Raw genomic sequence first — 22542 nt, forward strand, 5'->3', positions numbered from 1 at the left:
TATTTTTCCTGTCAGCTTGAACCACGAGAGAGCGGGTAATTTCTCAGATTGTTTTATTTTAATTTAGTTCGTGTTTTTGTGTAGGCTTTTAGATTTTGTGTGTATATAAAATTACAATTTTCTGATATATTCTCGATCGCTATGGCAAAGCTGACTGTGCTTCACCGGCAAACACTTTGAAAATGAAACCAGGACTGATTTATAAAATCTCGTTCGTTCGTTCGTTCGTTACAAATGTTGTAATAGAAAAATGTGAAATATATAAAAAATCACAAAATATTTAACTTTTATTAGTGATTCAAATGATATTAGCATGATAACGTTCATAGGCTGGTATATTATTTGTAAATTCTGTCCTGAGATATGCATAATGGCAAAAATTTTTAAAACTTGATGACAGACCTTTGGATCTAAAGCTGCTAAATTTTATAAAGTTTTAATTCTTGATACAAGGCGTTTATTAAAGAGAGAAATTTTTTTTTAATTACAATTAAAGATCAATCAATTTTTTCTGGGGTTTTTTTCTCGATACATAAAAATAATTTCTAAACCCCATTTTATTTTAGGAAATTTACTTTTTAATGATATTAATTTTATTTCAGTACAGTTTAAAGTTAATGAATTTTAGAAATATTTTTAAGTAACTTTTCGTTGTTAAGTAATATCTTTTAATCTCTGACGCGTATTGGCGATATTAAATATATCCTTTTGTATTCAAATTATTATTGTTATATAATTAAAAGTAAAATAAAAATGGTCGACTTTAGCCTCAAACATTAACATGCTATAAATTCCGCATCAGAGGTTCGAATGTTTTATAAATCTTTTATATGGAAACGTAAAAAAACTTCCAAAGAAATATTTATTACTCTGGAAATAGAGAAATACAGACAAAGAAATATTTATAATCTACATATAATATTTTTCATGCAGCGAATTGTATAATTTCTGATGTTTAAATTTATAATTAAACATCAGAAAGTAAATTACCTTAAGTAAAAACCGCCATTGAAGTATATTTATTATATACTAGCCGCCTTTGGCGACCAGCCGGTTCGCCAATCTTAATGTTCGTTAAAATTTTAATAATAAAATATTTTATGCAATTCCTACTTTAATAGCTTCTTCATCAAAATATCTTAAAACTTCAAATTTTGATCGTCATATAATTCATTCATAATATTATAAAGGCCTTCAGTTATAACGTAATATGCATCTCTAATTTTCTGTTAGCACCCGTAGAATTTATGCTTTAAATTAAAGTGGAAAGAATTAATCTTCAATTAATATAATAATATTTTTTACTGAAACAAAGCATTTTTTTAATAATCTGATTACAGAAATTAGTCACTGAGCGTTTAAACTTTATGGGCACTAAAGAATATCTTTTTTAATTTATTTAATATCTCAAGAATTTTTCAACAAAATTTTCTAAGATTCATTATGAGCAGATCGATTCATTAACAATGTTTAGTTTTAAATGCATCAAGCACTAAGAAAATAAAACGAATCGTTTAAAATAAAGGGTTGAAAACAGGTTTTAAAAAAACTACTTAAAAAACGATGTACTTAAAACTATAAGCATATACAAAAAATATATAACTAACATAAATACATTTTAATAACAAAAGCATACAACGAACCTAAAAATAATTTAAATCCAGTCCACATCTGTTGATAATAATCATCAATGCGGAATTCAGAACACAATGCGCATGCGTGAATTGTCAACGCCAGTTACGTAACGCAAATATGTGATTTTTTCTACGCCAGTTGGGGTAACGCTATGCGGATTAGAAATTTTTAATTTTCTTTATTCTGTTTTATTTTAATTCAAAAGTACTTCAGAATGAATCTGAAAGATTGATTCATTAACAATGTTTAATTTTAAATGCATCAAACATTAAGAAAATAAACGGAATCGTTTGAAATAATCCGCCGAAAACTGTTAACCCTAACCTTATTACTGTTGGGAGAAAAAAATAACTGAAGCGTTACTGATTTGGCGGTTTTGAAAATGGAAGATTTTTTTGGCGGAAAAGTTGGCGGTGGGGAAAATGGAAGATTTTTTTGGCGGGAAAGTTAGTTTTTAATTAATAATTAAAATTCTAATTAAAATTTCAAAAAAAGGGACCCCAGGTGCACATTCCCAACCTCCAAGGTATACATGTACCAAATTTGGTAGCTGTAGGTCAAACGGTCTGGCCTGTAGAGCGCCAACACACACACACACACACACACACACACACACATTGAGCTTTATTATAAGTATAGATATAGATTATAATTGTTAGCAGTAATAAATTTAATTTTTTTCATAAAATCTTTTGGAGTTTATTCACATTGAACTAGTATGTTCTTTGCTTTTATATCTTATATATGTTTTTTTGGTTTCATAGTTCCGAATTTTGAAATATTTTGCTTATTATTATTGTCTAATTTTAATGTTATTGCTTTTTTTGATAGCAATTTTTCTCTTCATAAAAACTCAATTTCTTGGGACTTTCGGGTCCCGAAGGAGTCAATATATGGACTAAAGTCAGACTCCCTCACAGAAAAACAATCCTTGGTTTGAATCCTTGCTTGAGGGTTGACCCTTGATAAAGTCTTCAGGTCAGATTCATCAATTCTTTCCTTTTTATTCCTTTTAATTCAATTTTTGCACTTAATATTTGTTTTTAATTTGGTTAAGTTCATTTGTGTTTTAGATGTAACAGCATTAGCACTCTTCTAAAGACAATGTATCTTCCATTTAATAGATTTGATTCAGGAAATATTTACTTTTATTAGTTAGTTTAATATTTACTTTTTTTAGTTTCCTAAAAAAATTTTCGTTGGTAGTTTCATAAAAACAACTATATAACAGCAAAATTTATTGGCACATGCTAGTACCCAGGTGTTTTTTTTCATTTGTATATGAAATTTATAAAATATTTTTTAAAAAGATGTGTCATTTAACTGGAGAATAAATAAATCCGAAATTCAGGAAATTATCACATTTGTAGACATAGCAAGTGTTATATTCTGGATATTTTTAGTCACTGTATGTCATTATCACGTTCAAAAGAGTTCGAGCATTATTTTATTAAGATTAACAAACCTGTTTATTCAGTGTTTCATACAATTTAATTACTCACTGCATATATGCATTTTTAAACCAAATACAAATACAAATTCAGATTACAAACCTCCTTTTGCTATCTTTACAAATGCATTCTTCAATGCACTTCTTCGGAACTTAAAAATCCTTGCTTCTTAAGCAAATTCTTCATCCAAGGGAAAACTCACATGGAAAGAAATCAAGACAATAATTGACTACAGAAATACCGGAATAGAAAGTTTTGTCAGATAACTTGATATCAGGAGATACGGGTATGCCAGCCGTTAAGCAGAGTTTATATTAAACCAGTACTGTCATTCCAATATAATCAAATCACGTAGAAAAAAGAGCGGCAAAAACTGCTTGTTTGACGGGACAACTACAAGTTGTTTAGCAGTTTCTGGATATGCATGTTCTTACTTGATTGTGATGGAGCACTTCATATGTGATCTTCTCGGCATTAATGCGTTTTTAACACTTGTAATCAACACATACTCTGTACGGATTTCAACAACTTTGAAATTTGAGTTTGACAAATCGATGAGATGATAATCTTAATTTGTTTTATGGAGTACACTAGGAAAACGTATAATAAATTCCATGCCGTAATGTATAATAAACTTATGACATATTGTATAAGTTCCATTTATAATAAGCTTATGACATACTGTATAATAAGTTCCATGTATAATAAGCTTATGACATTTTATGTTCTTACTATTATAGCCTTTATGGTTATTTAAATAATGTTACAGAGCTGAAGTAGAAGTGACGCTGATCGTCTACTACCCCTCTATTGGAATCTCTTAACGGTAGAAGGGGAAGAGAGGAGGTTCTTTTTCGATTTTATAAAAGTAATTCTAACAAGATGGATAATTTAAAAAGCTAATAAAGAATTTCTTAAGGGTCCAGTCTGTTGGATATAGCTATGTAAATTAGCTGTACTATAAATAATACCCCCATTTGCATGGCGAATGAACGACAAAGCTAATATTAAATGCACATGTTCTATTTAGTTATAAAGACAAAAAAAAATCTTAATTCCTTCCACTTCATTTTTCCCCTCGCCATACCCGAGATCCTGTTTCACAAAGGGCAAGAATCCGGAAGATAAATCACGTTCTGATTAACCAAGAGAATCACTCGAGCAAAATGAAGGGTGCGCTCGCCAGGCTTCTTTCCATTACCTTTCTCCAAATAAATCGAGGAATGAGCTTTTCGGATGTTCTAATGCACCCTCCAATTCAAAATGAGTGCAGAAATCACGAGAATGGCTTCAGCACGCCCGTGATTGATGAGGCACTTCCGATCAATACCTTACTACCTCAGGAACAGGCCCTAACCTACTTTTCCTTGAAGGAATATTGCTCCCGAGCGCGACGTCCCGAAATATTTCTCTCTCTTTTTCACATCCCTTCATTTCCTACGATACAGTGCTGCGAGGGGGGAAATATATTACTGCGCTCGCCGAGGAAATGGAACCGCATTTTTCGACTCATCTGACTCTGATTGCGAAGGATGAAAGGAAGAAAAGGGGTGTCGGATTTAGAGCAAACTTTTTCCGAGTTTCCGCCGAATAGTGTTTGGGAGAAGTGTAGTGTTTCTTCACGAAATTAAAATATTTTTGACATCGAATCAAATAGCTGTGATTTGGAATTCTTTACGTCCTTGAGAAGTGATATTGAAATTTTCATTGCTGTAAATCAAATAAATAAAAAGTCACATCGAATAAAAAGTGACGCAATCGAAATGTGTTTCAGTTTCACTACTTTGAAGGGAAATATTTGTAAGGCCCTTTTAGTTGGGCATAATCACATTCTTACTGGAATTTACCCAGTAAGATTTTTCTTACCAATAAGGCAGCTTGTGTTCAAAAATATATAAGAATAATGTATTTATTATTTAAAAAAAGACTTAATGCATGAAAGTCTTGCATACATGCATAATGCATGAATGCATGAAAGTCTTGCATACATGCATAATGCATGAATGCATGAGTTTATCTTATAGCTACCAATAAGATAAATATTCTTCATATATATATAAGAAATAAGCTTTCTGCACAAACATATAAGAATTATGTATTCATTATAAAAAAACTCAATACATGAAATCCAATCTGATGAATCCAAAATGATGAATGAAGTAGCAGGAGTAGTCTCCCTGAAAATTTTCCATTAACTCCATTAATTTCCGATTCATCTTCCTCCCAAAAAAAAAAGTGAACCTTGAGTAAAACCAAGAATGAAAGAAATTCTCAGATCTTTATTTTCAGAGTGCCGTACCTAAATATTTTTTGTTTCTTAGTATAATACTTAATAAAGAAAATTCATCTGAAAATTCTCAAGTCATGAATGAAACTTAAAATTCGAAATTTAATCATATGAAAATTGTAAACTAGATGGAAATTATCTAATATCAAGGTTTCTTTATTGGCTTGTTGCCTTTGAAAAGATGACAGACTTTTATATAAATCCAATTTTATCTACTCATGGTTGTTTACCAACGTATCAAAATCATTTCTTCGGAAAAATCTCCAGATTGTGACTCCGGCACAGATAAGAGACACGTTGGACTTTATGAATGCCCAAATTACTGATTAAAATGAGAGAGATTCTTTCCAAATAGTTAAAGAAGATCTACGGGAATTTTGGAATTGATATGGTATAAGATTGGAAAAATTGAGAACAAGAAAACTGTACAAAATATATTGGAAACTCTTTTACATAATACATATTGAGAGTTTGAAAGTGTTATGTTTTGCTTAACCCATTCTAGGGCCGTGGGAAGTATGCTTCCCACCAAATTTATCAATTTTCGTATGAATTTATGTAGGTTGGCATCAGTTCTGACAAATTTTTTCAGAAAGACAGAAACTTAGATGCTTTAGTTCTTTATTTTACACAAAATGATGTGTCTTGATTTGATACTTAATTATTAATTAACCAAATTAATTAATGAATCAAATTAAATTTATCTAATAAGTTAAATGAATCTCTTTTCTTATTCTAATTTCAAGCCTAAAAATATTTTAACATAATATGACTAGAAAAACATGGCCCTTTAAAGGGTTAATATGCCATATATTAATTTTATAATTTTATATGTGCTATTTTTTTCTTGTTATCAATAATATTTTATATTTTTTAAATTTTTTTTATCTATACTATTATTCTTACTCTTATGATATTTTATATTTATTTATATTTTCCTTTTATGTTTATCTTACACTTTTATTGCTATTTATTATCTTATGTTATGTTTATTATTCTGCATTTCTCTTTCTTATTTCATGCACCTTACCTTTTAACAATTCTGTAGAGCTGTAGATCTCGTAATTTATAAATTTTGCCTTATTAAATGCAAATTTTGTATTATATTTTGTTGATATTTTCTGAAGTTACAAGATATGACGAGCATGCAAGTCTCTTCTGTACTTATCTGATTTATTATTTCTATGCCGGCTTTCTATTTGTAATCTGCTCGCATGTCCACTTTGGGTTGGTCACATTTCTCTACTGTGGATAATTAAGAAAATCGAATATGCATTTCCGGCGTCTTTTCTTTGCATCAGTCAAAGCTAAAGTTTGGCTCAGAATAACAATTTTAGCATCAAGGTCATGTGCTAAACGTCATCTATCTTCTACTTTCTTGAATTATCGCGTTTACATGCAAAGGAATAGACAGACGAACATACGATTAACCCTTTGACGAAATTGGTTCAGAGTCTGAAACAGATATACACTTTAGTTCCTGAAACTATATACCAAATTTCGTTTATCTAGCTCTTTGCGTTTTTGAGCTATCACGTAACATGTATGCGAAAGTACAGAATAAGACAGATGGTCAGCAACTTGATAAATATAGTTTCTAATCTGATACGGATCTGAACTTCAGGTACCAAATCTATGAAGAAATTTCATCCATCAAGCTCTTTATATATTGTAGTTATATTATTCACTTGTATTCGTATACCTGGCCAGACAGATTTCCTATGAATGGTTTCATTCAATCGAGAAATTTAATATAGAGATCAAACACAAAATTTCAACTGTCTAATTCAAAGCATTTTTTAGTTATAGTGTTCGTAGACGGATAAATAAAATTTCAAAAATATATTCTTCGGACTCCTGAAAGTCTGTTTAGTTTTAGTTATATTAACGTCCCGTTTTAAAGCAACACTAAGGCTATTTTGGGGCGGACCTTGTAATTTTGAACCACGGTCAGATGATGAGGACGACACCAGAGCTGGCACACTCTCTCCACACCACACCAGCGGGAAGACGTTTGGTCAGGACGTTTAACGTGCACCAGACCAGCTTACACGACGGTTCTTCGGTGGAATCGGGCCTCGAACCTGAAACCCTACGGTTTCGAAGCTGAGACCTTACCAGCAGGCCACCGCGGCCCCCTGAAAGTCTGAAGCGTGGAGATTAAAAAATTAGGAAGAAAGATTATACTAATTACGAGCGCGGTTTATTTGAGAAATTATCTCAAATTTACTTGCATTACCGCAAAAGTGCAATTTGAAATAGATTCCGAAGCAGTTAAAGTTTTAATAGCACTGTAATGCCATGGATTTTGATGCCGTTTAGAAGGTTCATCAATATAATATACAAAAGAGATACAAGGTTAATGAAATAACAGATATTTCTGACACAATCTTAACTTTAAAAATAGTTTCTTGAGGGATTCCTTAACATAAAACTATTCATTAAATATTTAATTGAAATTGAACATAACCAATATTCCTGGATTACCAACTAGTCACCAATGGCAGTTAGATCTGAATGAAAAAAAAAGGCATGCTCCAAAAAACTTGTTATTAAACAACTAACCTAAATGTGTGTTGGAGAAGAAAGGAGAGCTGAAACACACGGGCAATCGAAAATGCTACTAATTAGAACAACATCTATCATCTACGCAATATGTCAGACAACGGATGAATGATTTCAGCAGTTGCTTATTAAAATTCATAGATTAATAATAATCTGTAACGTCAACGCTCTTATTTTAATCTATGATGAAAAAAAATAATTTTATAAATGTAGTAGTTTTTATCATTAGAAGAAATGAATTTTTGTTCAATACTACAGTTTATGCTTTAAAATCATTTTCTCATTTTTTAAAAATTTATTTGAAATTTCATATTTTTTATTATGTATTTTTCCAAATTTTTTTTGTTTATTTATATAATATAGTTCTTGTTCCTATTATATGTTGAAAAGTATTTATTTTACTTAGCTCCTCTATCCTCGAACATGTGCCCCATATGAGCAACAAATTATTTCTTCTCAAACTCCTAAAAAAAATTAAATTAAGTAAAAAAACATTAACAATTAAATTATGCAAAAAATAATTTTTGCATAATTTAATTTCAATTAAATCAACTGATTTCGTAAATTTGAACCATGGTAAGATGACAAAAGCGATGCATAAATAAGTATCTAGCTTTCCAAACATCTACTTCATAAAAAGCCATGCTTATGGCCTGGGAAAACTTCGGCTTCGAGACCAGGACTGAGCCCCTGAAGTCAATTCCATGAAAAGCCTAGGGTGAATACAGACGTAGTACCTGTAAATTTTCTGTGTAGAGGATTAAATGTCCTCCTTGGTATGGTGGGGAAATTTGAAGTGGGTATGACTATTGCTTGTAACTTCTTGAAATGCGAACCGGAACCGGAGGGCTTCAGGTTCGAGACCCGACTGCACCGAAGAACCGTCGTGTAAGCGGATCTGAGGGTGTTCAATTCGTTGGGGCAAACGTCCTCCAGCTAGTGTAGTGAGGAAGTTTGGAGAGAGGGAAGGCTAGCTCAAGTGTCGTCCTCGTCACCTGACCTCGGTTTTAAATAACGTGGTCCGTGCCAAAGTAGCCTTAGTGTTGCTTTAAAAATGGGGTGTCAATATAACTGAACTGAACCTGTTTCAGAAACCGGGTTTTAATGCTAGGCAACCACGGCCCCATCTCAAAACTGAGATCTTATCACTAACTGCCAGAACATATAAATTTTCGTAGGACGTGAAGAAAATGATATATTTTGGTGCAATTTAATTCAAATCAAAGAATAAATCTCATTTGTCAAATAAACTTCGCTGACAGTTTATTAATCGTTTTGTAAAAGAAATAAAAATTGATGTATAATTCTCTTTCAAATGATCTGTTAGTTCTTTATTCATAAATCTCGCGTTTCGTTTTATCAAAAAGGACCTCCAATCAGAAAAAAATTATTAATAAAAGATATTTTTTGAAAAAAAAGAAAAGAAATAAAGGCCGGAATATGTTCGGTGTTTAAATGAAAGCTCTTTCAGATAAATGTTTTGTACTTTCTCTGATGTTTTCCGCCTTCGAAACTCTGAGAACTACAGCAGACGTTTGTTATTTTTTTTCAAGGGAAGGAAAACGGCGGAAGTTAATGATATTTGCTGAAAATATTTTAGCTTTTCTTTTGATGTTTCAAATTTTTATTCTTCCAATATAATCCATAAGACATCACGTTCTTCATTTTTGACTTTCTTTTTATTTACTGCGAAGTATATTTCTAGAAATCATTCATTATTTTTTATTTTCATTTCATTTTATTTCACGGAACACAAGTTAAACGTCGAGCAATTTTTCCGTCGCTTGTTTCGAAGAAGTCTGACTCAAAATGATATATTGTTAGAAAAATGTTGCTTCGCTATATTGCTTTTGAAACGCTTTTTATGATGACATTAGTTTATATTTGAAAATGAAGAGGACTGAAGAATTGATAATGTCTCTAGAGACCAACATCATATAACTTCAATTTTCCGCTTTTATGTGATGTAAGACTACTTTTAAAATGGGGAAGAAAATAGTGTTTACAGTTTGTTATTTCTTCCTGGCTTATATGCATAGTGTTGCTTACGATGAAAATGTTATCATTGGCACATTTTAAAATATATATAATGTGTTTTTATGCAAATTACGCTTTTATATAAAAAATATAATAAAATTCTCTTAACGTCAACAACTTTATTTTTAGTTAAAATAACCAGCGGAAATGGTCTCCAGGATCTTTTTTGCATGCTCTCTAATAAAATGAATTTTTGCATTATTAAATGCATGCTTTTGCCAAACAATAGTTACGGAGTTAGTCTATTAAAGTGCGATCTTTGCCGATATTTTTGGCGATTAATCGTTGAGGTGCTCTTAATGCATCAGATTCTGAGAAGTGAATGCGTATTTTGGGCGTCTTTTTTCTGACCACTAAAACTAAAATTTGGCCCAAAGCTATAAAATTATAGTCTATCAAAGTGAGATTTTTGGGCGATTAATCACTTGGATGCTATTCATGCATAAGATTCAGAAAAATGAGTGTCAGTTTTAGACGACTTTTTTCCTGACCATTAAAACTAAAATTTGACCCAAAACTATAATTGTAGTTACAAATTCACATGCCTATTAGAATGCGATCTTTGGCGGTTGGTTTTTTTTGGGTGAAATTAATTGTTCGGATGCTATCAATATATGAAAATCAGAAAAGTGAATGTATTTTGGGCTCCTTTTTGTCCAACCATTATAACCTAAATTTGACCCAACACTAAATATGGAGTAGAGATCAAATACCAAATTTCAACCATATCAAAGCGTTGATGAGGTATTATATTCATAGAAAGATATAATTCCTAAAATGTGTTTTTCCAGTTCATAACGGGCCGAAATAGCCTGGTGGTAAGGTCTCGGCTTGTGATCCGTAGGGTTTCAGGTTCGAAACCCAATTCCACCGAAGAATTGTCGTGTAAGGGGGTCTGTTGCACGTTAAATCCGTCATGACAAACGTCCTTCCAGTGGTGTGGTGTGGCGTGGAGAGGGGGGTGCCAGTTTAGGTGTCATCCTCGTCATCAGACCGCGGTTCAAAATTACGAGGTCCGTCCCAAAATAGCCCTAGTTTTGCTTTACAATAGGACGTCAATATAACTAAACTAAACTCCAGTTCATAATTTAAAAAATGTATACTTGGACAGGTCTCAAATGTGGAAATTCATTTAACTTTTGAGTTCGAATGAATCTACTCCAAGGATGTTTAAATACAAATGAACACGATAACTACAAAACGTGAAGAACTAAACAAATGAAATTTGGTACACAGTTGTAACATATAATAAGTAGATCCACATCATTTATAACCAAGCATGCATGTAATAGTTATTATTAAAAAAATGTAGCTACTTAAGTAAATGAAATTTGAGTAACAGTTTTATCATCTCGAGTGTAAATTCTTATAAAATTGTGAACCATATCTGTTAAAGAATTGGGCGTCTCTATGTCTGTATTTTCGCATACCTTTAAAGAAAATCTTTCAAATACGCAGTAATAAATAAAATAATTTAACAAATAATTTTAATGTGTTTTCTTAGGACTATTATTTTAGATTTAAGTCTAATTTTGGTTTTAATTGGCCGGAATTAATGAATTCAAAGTGCGTGTTGAACTTTATGATACTTATGAATTAGCCACATCCCAGCGATTTTTCGACAAGGGCAGCTCGCTATATTCAATTAAGATGTAGAATCAAAACAAAACTCGATATTTCTAAACTACTTTTCACCAATTCCCTTCAATTCATACATAAATACAGGTTTTCGTTATTATAATACAAAACACAGACTGTGAAATCTGAACGTTTGTGATATTCATGGTTTTACCGTAGGTCCATAATTTTATACGAGAGGCTAACGCTTTGATTAAAGAGATGTGAGAAAGTTTTGAAGAAATCACTCCCACTATATGAGGTTTAGATTCTCCCAGCAATGCACACTGCATTATAGAAATGAAAAGGGAATTTTTCGATCCTTTGATTAATATTGGACACTTGAATCACACCAGAAAAGTAATAGATTAGGTTCTGTCGGACTAAAACGCAAGGTCAATATCATGGTTTTTGCTCCAAAAAACCCCAAACAAATCAAAATTCGGAAAAAACCGTCTTTCTGACTATAGCCATAGTATTCTTGTCATATTGCAACTAATCTCAAATTCTTATCATAAATTTCAATTTCTTTTTTTATGCTCCATTTTTAACCGTCTCATATTTTTTGAACCTTGGGAATGTCACTATGAAAACAGGAATTTATCTCCTCACAGATTGATGCAAATCTTTACAAGCAAGTTCACTGAACATGAAAAGTATGAAAATGTTTCCATTCAGTTAGTTACTGACGATCTAATTACTATCCAACTTCGTCTTCAGAAGTAAATAATGAATACATAAATTCAGATTTGAAATCCACCGCATTTCAAATAATTAACAAAAATTCCTGAACTTGAATGTTTGCCTTAAAAATAAGTTCAATATAAATTTTTCCCTATATTCCTTTACTAAACCATTACAAGGATTTATATTCTCTAATGTAGTGTTTGAAGACTTATATCAGTTAAATATGAGTTTAAACAGGACCATAATAGGTGAAGGGATTTTCGAGGGCAATTCTTTCTGCGTTAATGACCTTAATTTCCATTAAAGGTGGAACACAGGACGCACACCCACAAAACAAACCCTATTAAATCATCACGTGATTAATCGCACGAGCTGCTAACTGTAACTGAGCACACTAGCGGGTGCTTCATTTTGTTTCAGCCCATTGCATTATTCCGAAAGCAACACCCAACGCGCCTTTATCACTAAAAATATCTAGCAAGCTCCCTTCATTCCAAATAATGAAACCAAAAAGTTTTTTTTTGTTCCACTATCTGTATCGCCCGTAAGAAAAATGTTAATGTCAAAAAGTTATCTTCATCTAACAAATTAAAAAGAAATAATGATTTGGCACCAAATGAAAATGGCGCCAAAAAAACATTCAGTCGACATCACTATGAAGATAGGGAAGAATTTTTCTCGCTAATGACTGTTTCTTATTCATTAAAACAATGTGAAATAAATTTCAGTTGCGCCATTTCTAAAAATCAAAATAGAGTATGATTTTTTATAAAAATGATAGGAGGTAGTATCGAGTTATTAAAAACACTTAATGCTACATTTGTTCCTCTATCTGTATAGCCGGTAAGAGAAATGTTAATGTTAAAAAATTATCTTCATTTAAGAAATTAAAAGGAAATCATGATTTTGAGCCAAATGAAAAAATAAAAACGCCAATTCAGTCGCCATCACTTCATAAATAGGGAATAATTTTTTTCCCTAATTCATTAAATTATTATTAATTCTTATTCATTAAAATAATGTGAAATAAATTTCAGTTGCGCCATTTTCTAAAAATGCTTATTAGAATATGATTTTTTATAAAAATGGTAGTAGGTAGTATCGTGTTATTAAAAACATTTTATGTTATTGTTCCATTATCTATATCACCCGTAAAAAAAATGTTAATGTTAAAAAATTATCATCTTACAAATTAAAAGAAAATCATAATTTGGCGCCAAACGAAAAAATAAAAACGCCAATTCAGTCGCCATCACTTTCCCTAATGGCCGTTTCTTATTCGTTAAAACAATGGGAAATAAATTTCAGTTGCGCCATTTCTAAAAAGCTAAATAAAGTATAATTTTTTTATAAAAATGGTAGCAGTATAAAGAATGGAAGAAGAGTGATACAAGAGTTATTAAAAATATTTTATGTTAAAAAAGGTTTTCATATACAAATATAAGGTTTTGAATTTTATGCATGAATAATACTTTAATGAATCATGTTTGTTTTTTAAGCAATTGAGACTGAACTGATTTGAAATTGGTTTTGAAAAATTCTGAAGTCTTTTAAAGATATTGTAAAACTGTGTCAAAAAAAGTTCAATTTCCCAATAATGGAAAATTCTAATACTTGCAAAATTTCTGAAATAAGATATTTTAAAGGAATTAAAATATGTGAAAGACTGTTTACTTTATAGAGATTATTGTGTTATAGTACGTAAAATTAATTTATTAAATATTTCGATCAGAATAATGGGGGAAAATTTTTGATTTACAGAATAAAGGATAAAATCAGGCAGTAGTTCCAAAGTATTTCATATTTTATAATTTAAATCATATTATATTTTATTTCATAATTTAATAATAAATTTTTATTAGATATATAATTTTTTTCTGCAATTCAGTGCCAACATAAAAATTCTCTCAATCTCAAAATTCAATAGCATCAGCAATTAATATTTTTATTCAAAATAATTTCTTCATTTTTATAAAGATGGAATTTTATAATCAAAATCTCACTACTTTTCTGAGGTGCAAGTGTTCTGAAATTCCATATGGTTATGTACATGTAAAAGATAAGATTTTATTGAAAATTTGAAGGCCAAAGAAAGGAAATGGCTTTGAGTTCTATAAGAAAATCATGCTTGAAAACTTCTACATTTTCATCTATATATTTAAAATAATAATAAAAAGCAAATTACTAGCTTTCTAGCAACAAAAATTAACCTGGTTTAGTTATTTTTTATTTCAGATTGACCAACAACATTTTTGAGGGAAAAAAATAGTTATTAACCTGGTTTAGTTATTTTTTATTAATCGCACAACAGAGTTTTCTCAGTCCAATCACTGTATAGATTACATCAATCCTTATTTCGTATGAAATTCATAATCTCTAGATACATTATCAACGATTGTTTGTCTCTATTCCCTCAGTGGCTTCCAGTTTCGTGAGATTTCACAAAAACATCAATTCACTGAAAATTTGCTGAGCAGAAATCTTCGGAAAAGTCACCCTTCCTCAACTACTGTACCATGTCCCTCAATTTTTATTTCATAACAGATCTCATGGTTTTTTAATGATATCATCAATGGCCGCCTACACCGAAACCCATTCTCTCTGCATTTTTGAGAAGTATCGCAAAAAATAATTTTCACAGAGGCCCTTACCTCAACATTTATTATCCAAAAATGATTTAAAATAGTGCCTTCCATGCTAATTTGTAGTTCACTCGAGTTGACTGACATTGCAATATTATTACTATGGATATGGTAGAAGAACTGATAATCGCCAAAAAAGACTAGTTAAAAGTTAAGATATGTTAACCTTTATTTTTTTACATATTTAGATAAGCGTCTTACCCTTTTAGGATTTTTGTTTTCACCTCAGCGTTGATTTTTCATTCATGAATAAAGTAGCCGTCTTTGGCTTACAGATATTTCACATGGAATATAGGCTACATTTAATTCCTTCAACAAAGCCTTTTTCTTAAATCTCAAATAGTGAAATATATTAGATTATTTTATTTTAACAGTTTTACATGTTATTTTTACAAACATTGCTTAGAGCGTCACAATTCTGTTAAAAAACTTGGCTGCATGGATTATCTATCTTTTAGCTTTCTAAGCACTGTAAGTTCATTTTCTTATTCTTCATATAAATTATATACATACTTTTCTTTTAGATGAAATAGAGGAAGAAAATTCGTGAATAAATATCTGACCGAACAACAAACGCGGCTTGAATTTTAGTTCATCTATGAAAAATATTGTTGAAAATTTGGCAAAAAATATATATATTTGTTTAAAAGCTGTCAAAATTCGGAAAAAAATTGCATACCGATTCAATTGTTGCCATTTATAAGATTTTTTTTCTTCAAATTTTAAAATGGTAGAAAAATTACTTTTATGCATCAATATTTTCAGGATTTATAACATCAAATACCAAAATGTAGCTTATTTTTAATTTATTAGAATTTTAAATAAACTCTCCGAAGTACACATTTTTATCTTACAAAATTATATATATCTGTAAAATTTTGGTAGCTTGGGCTGGCTAAACAGTCTGCCCTGTAGGCACCAACACACATACACACTTTCTCGTTTATAATGAAATTAGATTAACGTTATATTATGTTTTGGAATTAAATTACTTATTGGTACCATAAAATTTCTTTCAAACATTTCCAATAAGTTCCCAATAACATACCATTTATTACTCAGATTAAATTGCCCTTAACCGAATCCGACCCATTCAAGACACATGCACGTATTCTATTTTATTTTTAGTGAAGATTAATTACGATCTAGTACTTCATTCATCAAATACTGAGAATTTAGGGCTTCAAAACTAACTATTTCGTTAGAAAATGATGGCTTTTACTGCAAAATTAAATAAACTCTCTTAGCTCGCGGACAGAACTTGATAAAACAGATGAGGTGCGATATTTTATGATAAATCCTTCACCGCCATAAGGTGAAACCTCCTTTTACTAATATCTGGCGTTCCATCAACCACAGTACTCCATCACGGAGGTAATAGCGGCGGCAGAGAAGATAGCTGGCTGGCTGGCTGAATCTAAATCTGAGAGCACATCTCGTGGCTATAGATAGGGGAGGAAATGTGTGGTCATTCTATCTTTGGGGCTGATGCTTTCTCGCTTCCTTCTGCCAGATGGGAGGGCCATTCAACTGCTGGCACGGAGAAAAAGAACGCACCCGCTAGGAATCGTTGTTTGGGAAAGGGTGTCATTTAGTAAGGTGATGGCGAATCGGATTTTCTGCGGCTCCTTTCATTTTTCTCTCTGCACATTCAACAATGCTATTAATGTGGCAAAAAACAGAACAACTGATGCTTGCAGTTTCTTGTGGTTCATAAATACGATGACAACTGGGTTAATGTTCGAACTTTCTATTGTTTTTCAAGATGTTATATTTCTTCTATAATGAAATACAATCGGTTTCTGGCAAAAATATTGATTTTTTTATGAAGTATTTTGAATTTGGGAACAGTTTTTCTAGTGGTACAGTGGTTTTTCTAGTTTTTTTTATTGTCTTTTTTCTAGTGGTTTCTTGTGGTAAATAAATACAATGACGATTAGATTAGTTTCTATTGTTTTTCAAGTTGATATATTTTTTCTATAATGAAATACTGTCGAATTTTCGCAAAAATATCTAATATTTTTTATCCAATATTTTAAATTTATAAACAATTTTTTTTAAATTGTTTCAATTTAGTTTCAATGATCATTCTTTGAAAATTTAACTCATTTTTGAATTTACGTAATTTAATCTATTTTACGTTTTTAAATGCTATTTTCTCAAATCTTAAATGTTCGTAAAATTTTCTAATTCAAAATGTCATAAATTAAAATATAATGCACATTTTTTGTTTGAAATTGGTATCATAATTTCTCAATATTTTCTGCAATTCTTAAATTACAGAATAAGCAATTTTTTCATTCAAAATTATTTTAAAGTTATTTTAATGCTTCATATTGCAAATAAGTGAAAATTTTATACTACTTATCAGTTGGAGCTTAGTACTTAATGAATAGATCGAAATACAGCTTATTCTTTAGTCCAGGAACTAAGTAATATATTTCTTAAGTATCTGTAAAATTATGACGAAATTCATTATATATTTAAGCTTCTATGCTTTATACTTCTATTAAACAAAAACAAAAAAAGTTCAGAGTTTATCCAGTTTTCAAAATATTTTTGAATTTTAAATTACGTATTTTTAGTTTCATAGATGTTTTTTACTATTTACTTTTTTTGCAAAAATTTAAAAAAAAATATAAGTATGCAAAAACTCATTTTTAAAAGATTTTTCAAAAACTTCACTTCCGACATAATGGTATTCTAGTTCTTCAAAAATGTTTGAGATAAGGCTCATCTATAACTGTTAAAACGTCTCTACATTAATTAAAAGCGGAAAAGCTTAAAAGACATTTACTTTTTCGTATAATGTTGCGAAATGAATGTTCATGTGATAAAGACAAGTGAGGGTCTTTGAAACAGTTTTAGACAATAAAATAACTTTTTTTTACGTTCTTCTTATAAAAACCTGCATCACTGAACAGTGGGCAACAACCTCTCTAAGGTCAAAGTAAATCCGCAAGAAGGAGACTATGAACTTCTCAACTTCCGTTCGTTGTGAATGAAACAATAATGCTTTATGTTCATGATATAATGAAGAAAGTTAAGAAGGAATTTTATACTCCATCTTTTCAAATGATTGGATCGAAATTTTGATACGAATCTACAATTTTACTCACTAAATGAGATACCAAATTTCACCTATCTAGATCCTTGCATTTTTGAATTATTGCATTCATATACATTCGAATAAATAGAGAAACAGCTGGTTAACTATGGATATTTAGATCAATACTTAATACTGTTACGAATCTGTAATGCTGCTTCCCAGCATAGATGGTTCCATCATTAGAAAGAATGTTTTACAGTCATCTGTATTGGACGGAGTCTGGGTGTCGCGTCGGAGGTTCCCGAGCTTGGCGACAAACTTGGCGACTTTGGCTCCAAAATAGATTATACCCGAAACATTGAGAATTTTCCCTATCCGTCCATTAGGGACCGAGATACGCCTCGAGCGTTCCTGATTGGTTGAGAGGCTTCTAACCCCGCCTCCTGAGACCTGTAAAAGAAGGCCGCCGCAGCTGCCAGAGTAGTGTAGTTGGAATCAAAGGTAAAGAACTCGCCTTCCAGAGATAAGCGGAGCAGCGACGGAGTCAAGCTAGTGCTGAACTAAGCTGTGCGCTACTGTCTGCTGTAGAGTCTTGTTGTATGCTGCTGTGTATGCTGCACGTCTCGGCTGAAGATAATCGCCTTCTATGCTGTATATAGTTGTCGTCTTTGTGCTGTCCTGTGTGTCTTCGTGTAAATGAACGTCGTTGTTTTATTTTCTACTGCTGCCTGCTGATTGAGCGTTCTCCACACCATATAACTTCCACTATCCAAACGAACCCAGGAAATTTCGCAACAATACCCATCTGCATGTCTGATGTTAAAATCATGCATTTAATTTCACATATCTAGATCCTTGCCTTTTTGAGTTATTTTGTCCACTTATGCAGTGGCTGGCAGGTAAACGTCCTTCCAAAGGATTTCGTCCTAATTTCGATCGAAATCTGCGAATTTGGTGTTGGGGACGAATACCAAATTTCAACAGTCCAGCTCAATTCATTTTTAACAGACAGACAAACTATAATCCAAAAATGTGTTTCTCGGGCATAAGGAGACCTTCAACGAGGAGAATCCGCAAACTCTTAATTCCGAATTTTTTGATGACTACAGTACGCTCTCTTTGTATATACTTCGTAAGGAAAATAATTAAAAGTCATCAGTCGCAACAATGTGAAGAAAAACAAAATCCCATAACAATTTCAAAAAAAAAATCTTCATAATTGTAAAAAGCGATGTTTATTAAGAAGGCAAATTATTTTAGTAACTTTTTTCTCTCAACTCTTTGAAATCTATATGTTACGACCAAAGCCCGAAATCGGCCAATTCGCGTTTTGGCCAACTTGTATTGCTGTAAACTTACCGGCCAATGTCCGATCTTTTCTTGATTTCGGGCTTTGGCCGGCCAATTCGCGAAGTGGCTTGGGACCATCGGTCAAAGTAGGAAGAAAGAAATCAAGAACAGATTGTTTTACAGACTGTTAGAAATGAAGTATTTAAAAATGAGTACTTCTAATTTCTAATTTTTTTCTCGGTTTCTACCTCCATTCTACCAAGCTAAACGGTAAAAAACGCCATTTTATGGGAGAACATGAAAAACAACAACGTAAAAATTCCATCTTTTTCGAAATGCATTAGTCATTTTGAGCACTTAAATAGTATTTAATTTTGGATCTAATTTAGAACTTTGAAGATGATATTTAATTATGGATATAATATTTTATATTGTGATCAGTTTTATTTTTCGTACACTAAACCTAAATGTGATTTAAAATTATACGTTTGAAAATTTTAATTCAAAATAATTAATAATAAAATAATAATGCAATCCGTAATAATTTAAATTAGATGTAAATTTTAGTTAACTCTTCGATTATTTAATCTGTTTAATAATTTTTTTTCATAAATGATATTTGTTAGCTGAAAGGAAGCTAGTTAAAAAAAATTATACGTCTGTAGATTTCAATTTAAACAAGAATACGAATGCAATGAGCTCCAAAAATGTTTTAATTGATTTATCTATTATTTTAATACATGTTATCAGTTTTATTTTACATGAATATTGGTTTGTTGACTTAAATGAAGCTGGTTTAATATTACATGTTGATGAGTAGAAAATTTTATATTGCTATTATTTTAATCTATATAATCTATTTTATTCTTCATAAATACTGATTTTTTTCAACAAAAATGAAACTGTTTTTGAATTGAATGTCAATAGATTTCCATTTTAAAAAACTGCTGGTAACAGATGAGTAATTAGTAATATTGTTACGAATCTGTAATGCTGCTTCCCAGCATAGTTGGTTCCACCATCGGAAAGAATGTTTTACAGTCATCCGTACTGGACGGAGCCCGGTGTCGCGTCGGAGGTTGGCGACAAAATTGGCGACCATTTGGCGACTTGGCGACGAATTTGGTGACTTTGGCGCCAAAATAGTTTATACCCGAAACATCGAGAATTTTCCCGATCCGTCCAGTAGGAACGGAGATACGCCTCGAACGTTTCTGATTGGTTGAGAGGCTTCTAGCTCCGCCTCCTGATCCCTATAAAAGGAAGAAGTCCTGCCGCTGCCGAGTAGTTGTGAACTGGACGGTGAATCGAGTCGTGGACCAGTGGAGTCGAAGAGTAGTCGGAAGCGACGGTGAAGAACTCGTCTTCCAGGGACTAGCGGAGCAGCGACGGAGTAGAGCTGCTGTGTATACTGTTGTATGCTGCACGTCTCGGCTGAAGATAATCGTCTTCTGTGCTGTATATAGTTGTCGTCTTTGTGCTGTCCTGTGTGTCTTCGTGTAAATAAAGGTCGTTGTTTTTATTTTCTACTGCCGCCTGCTGATTGAGCGTTCTTCACACCATATAACCCCCACTATTCAAACGAACTCAGGAAATTTCGTAACAATATTTTAAATAAATCGTAAATTTTATATCAACTATGTTGTGCGTAACTGAAAATGTGTTTACAAAGCGTAGCTAGCTTACAATACAAAAAAATGAGCCTTTTTATTTTCCTTACAAGCATTTTTTTACAAATTCAAATTTTTAGAAGAAGAGTACAACGGGTTATTTTCAAAAGTAACAATTCCGTACTTTGAATAAACCCCATTATAAGATATACGCTTTGAAAATACATTTATTCAAGGATTTAATGTTATCAAAAAAATAACACGGTAACTCTAAAAACGATAAGTTCTTTTTTAGAAAAAAAAATTTAATTCCAATCTTTACAATTCACGTATTTGCCTTAAGAATTTGCTTAGAATTGTGAGACAAAAATATCCTAGAATATAATATCGATCGTCAAAAACAATTTATGTTGCCCAAACTTTCGTGTTTCGAAAAAGTAAAGTTTCAGACTGCGTTAGATGCTCCGAAAAGAAACAGTGACACAATGTAGCTGCAATGATTTCAAAGTATAGAGCAAGCTTCCGTTTACCTGCTTTTGTTTACTTCTGAAAATATTTCCTACTCTTAAAAGTTACTTTTTCGTAAGAGAGGAAAGAAATACAAATCTCTTTTTGCGCCAAGATGTTTTAAAATTTGTTTCTTCCTTTTTTTTTTCTTTAATCTTAGAACTTTCAGATGGTATTATAATATGTCGAAGATAACGGAAAAAGGATAAAGAAAAGATACTTTTGTATTCAATATCCAAATATTGTATATATATATATATATAATGAATAACTTTTTGAAATAAAAGAAAATGACTGCATATAAGATATGTAGAATGAATCAAAATTCCAGAGCAAATTTAAGATTTGCAAATGAATAAAAATAGAAAAAGTTTCATTTGGCTAGGAAAAAAAATTATATTTTATGTGTTTAATAAAAAGGTATCGTTTGTACAAGAAAGTTAGAGCTGAAATCGCCTGTGTTCGTCATTGAAAAGAGGCTGTCGACTCTCCATGGCCGAATGGTCATGGCACTGATCTCATAATAAAGAGATTGTAAGTTCGAATCCCGCTAGAGGCAATGCGATTCGCAGTTTGTGTAAATATTTAATTCCTTGATTTTATGCTTCCTTTTATTTCATGTTCCAGAAGATTCTGGACATTTCTTTAGTTTACCAGACAAGTGTTCTGGACTTTTCTTACTGTCACCAGAAAAGTATTCTGGAACTTTCCCTGCTAGTATAAAAGCAGAAGATCTGTCAGTAACTGTATTCTCAGATCAGAGTTGAGTTAATACATTGGTTTAGCTCTACTTCTTGTGTGTGTCATTGAGTTCCACACTAAAGAACCTACGTGACGATATATGCAGAGTGTCCTTGAATTTATGGCCAAACTTTAAGAGTGGATAAAATACATATAAAGATACAATTTTTGTATAGCAGTATGGAATCGGAAATAAAAACAAGTGGTGGAACAAGCAAGTGTAAGTAAGTAAATACAATCAAGGCTGAAAAATACAGTGTCTCCAAGACTCCAATTGACTCTGATGAGGACATTTCAGTTGCTGCTGTAACTGTTCGTGTAACAACAGACATCTTCGTATCCAGCTGCTAGAGGCTTCCAGGCCTGTATTGATGCTGGTGGTGGTACATTTCAGCACTTATTGTAATATTATTTCTTTTCATTT

General features: G+C 31.5%; 1 protein-coding gene and 1 long non-coding RNA gene across 2 annotated transcripts in view; one reads left to right on the plus strand and one right to left on the minus strand.

The window, feature by feature from the left end:
* The window catches only part of LOC129968404 (uncharacterized), a 215322-nt gene that overhangs the window by 17041 nt on the left and 175739 nt on the right, over positions 1-22542 (plus strand). The gene's annotated exons all lie outside the window — the stretch shown is intronic.
* The window catches only part of LOC129968391 (uncharacterized), a 147097-nt gene that overhangs the window by 8940 nt on the left and 115615 nt on the right, over positions 1-22542 (minus strand). The window lies entirely within an intron of this gene.

This window comes from Argiope bruennichi, chromosome 1 (assembly GCF_947563725.1).
Source record: "Argiope bruennichi chromosome 1, qqArgBrue1.1, whole genome shotgun sequence".
NCBI classification, from domain to species: domain Eukaryota; kingdom Metazoa; phylum Arthropoda; class Arachnida; order Araneae; family Araneidae; genus Argiope; species Argiope bruennichi.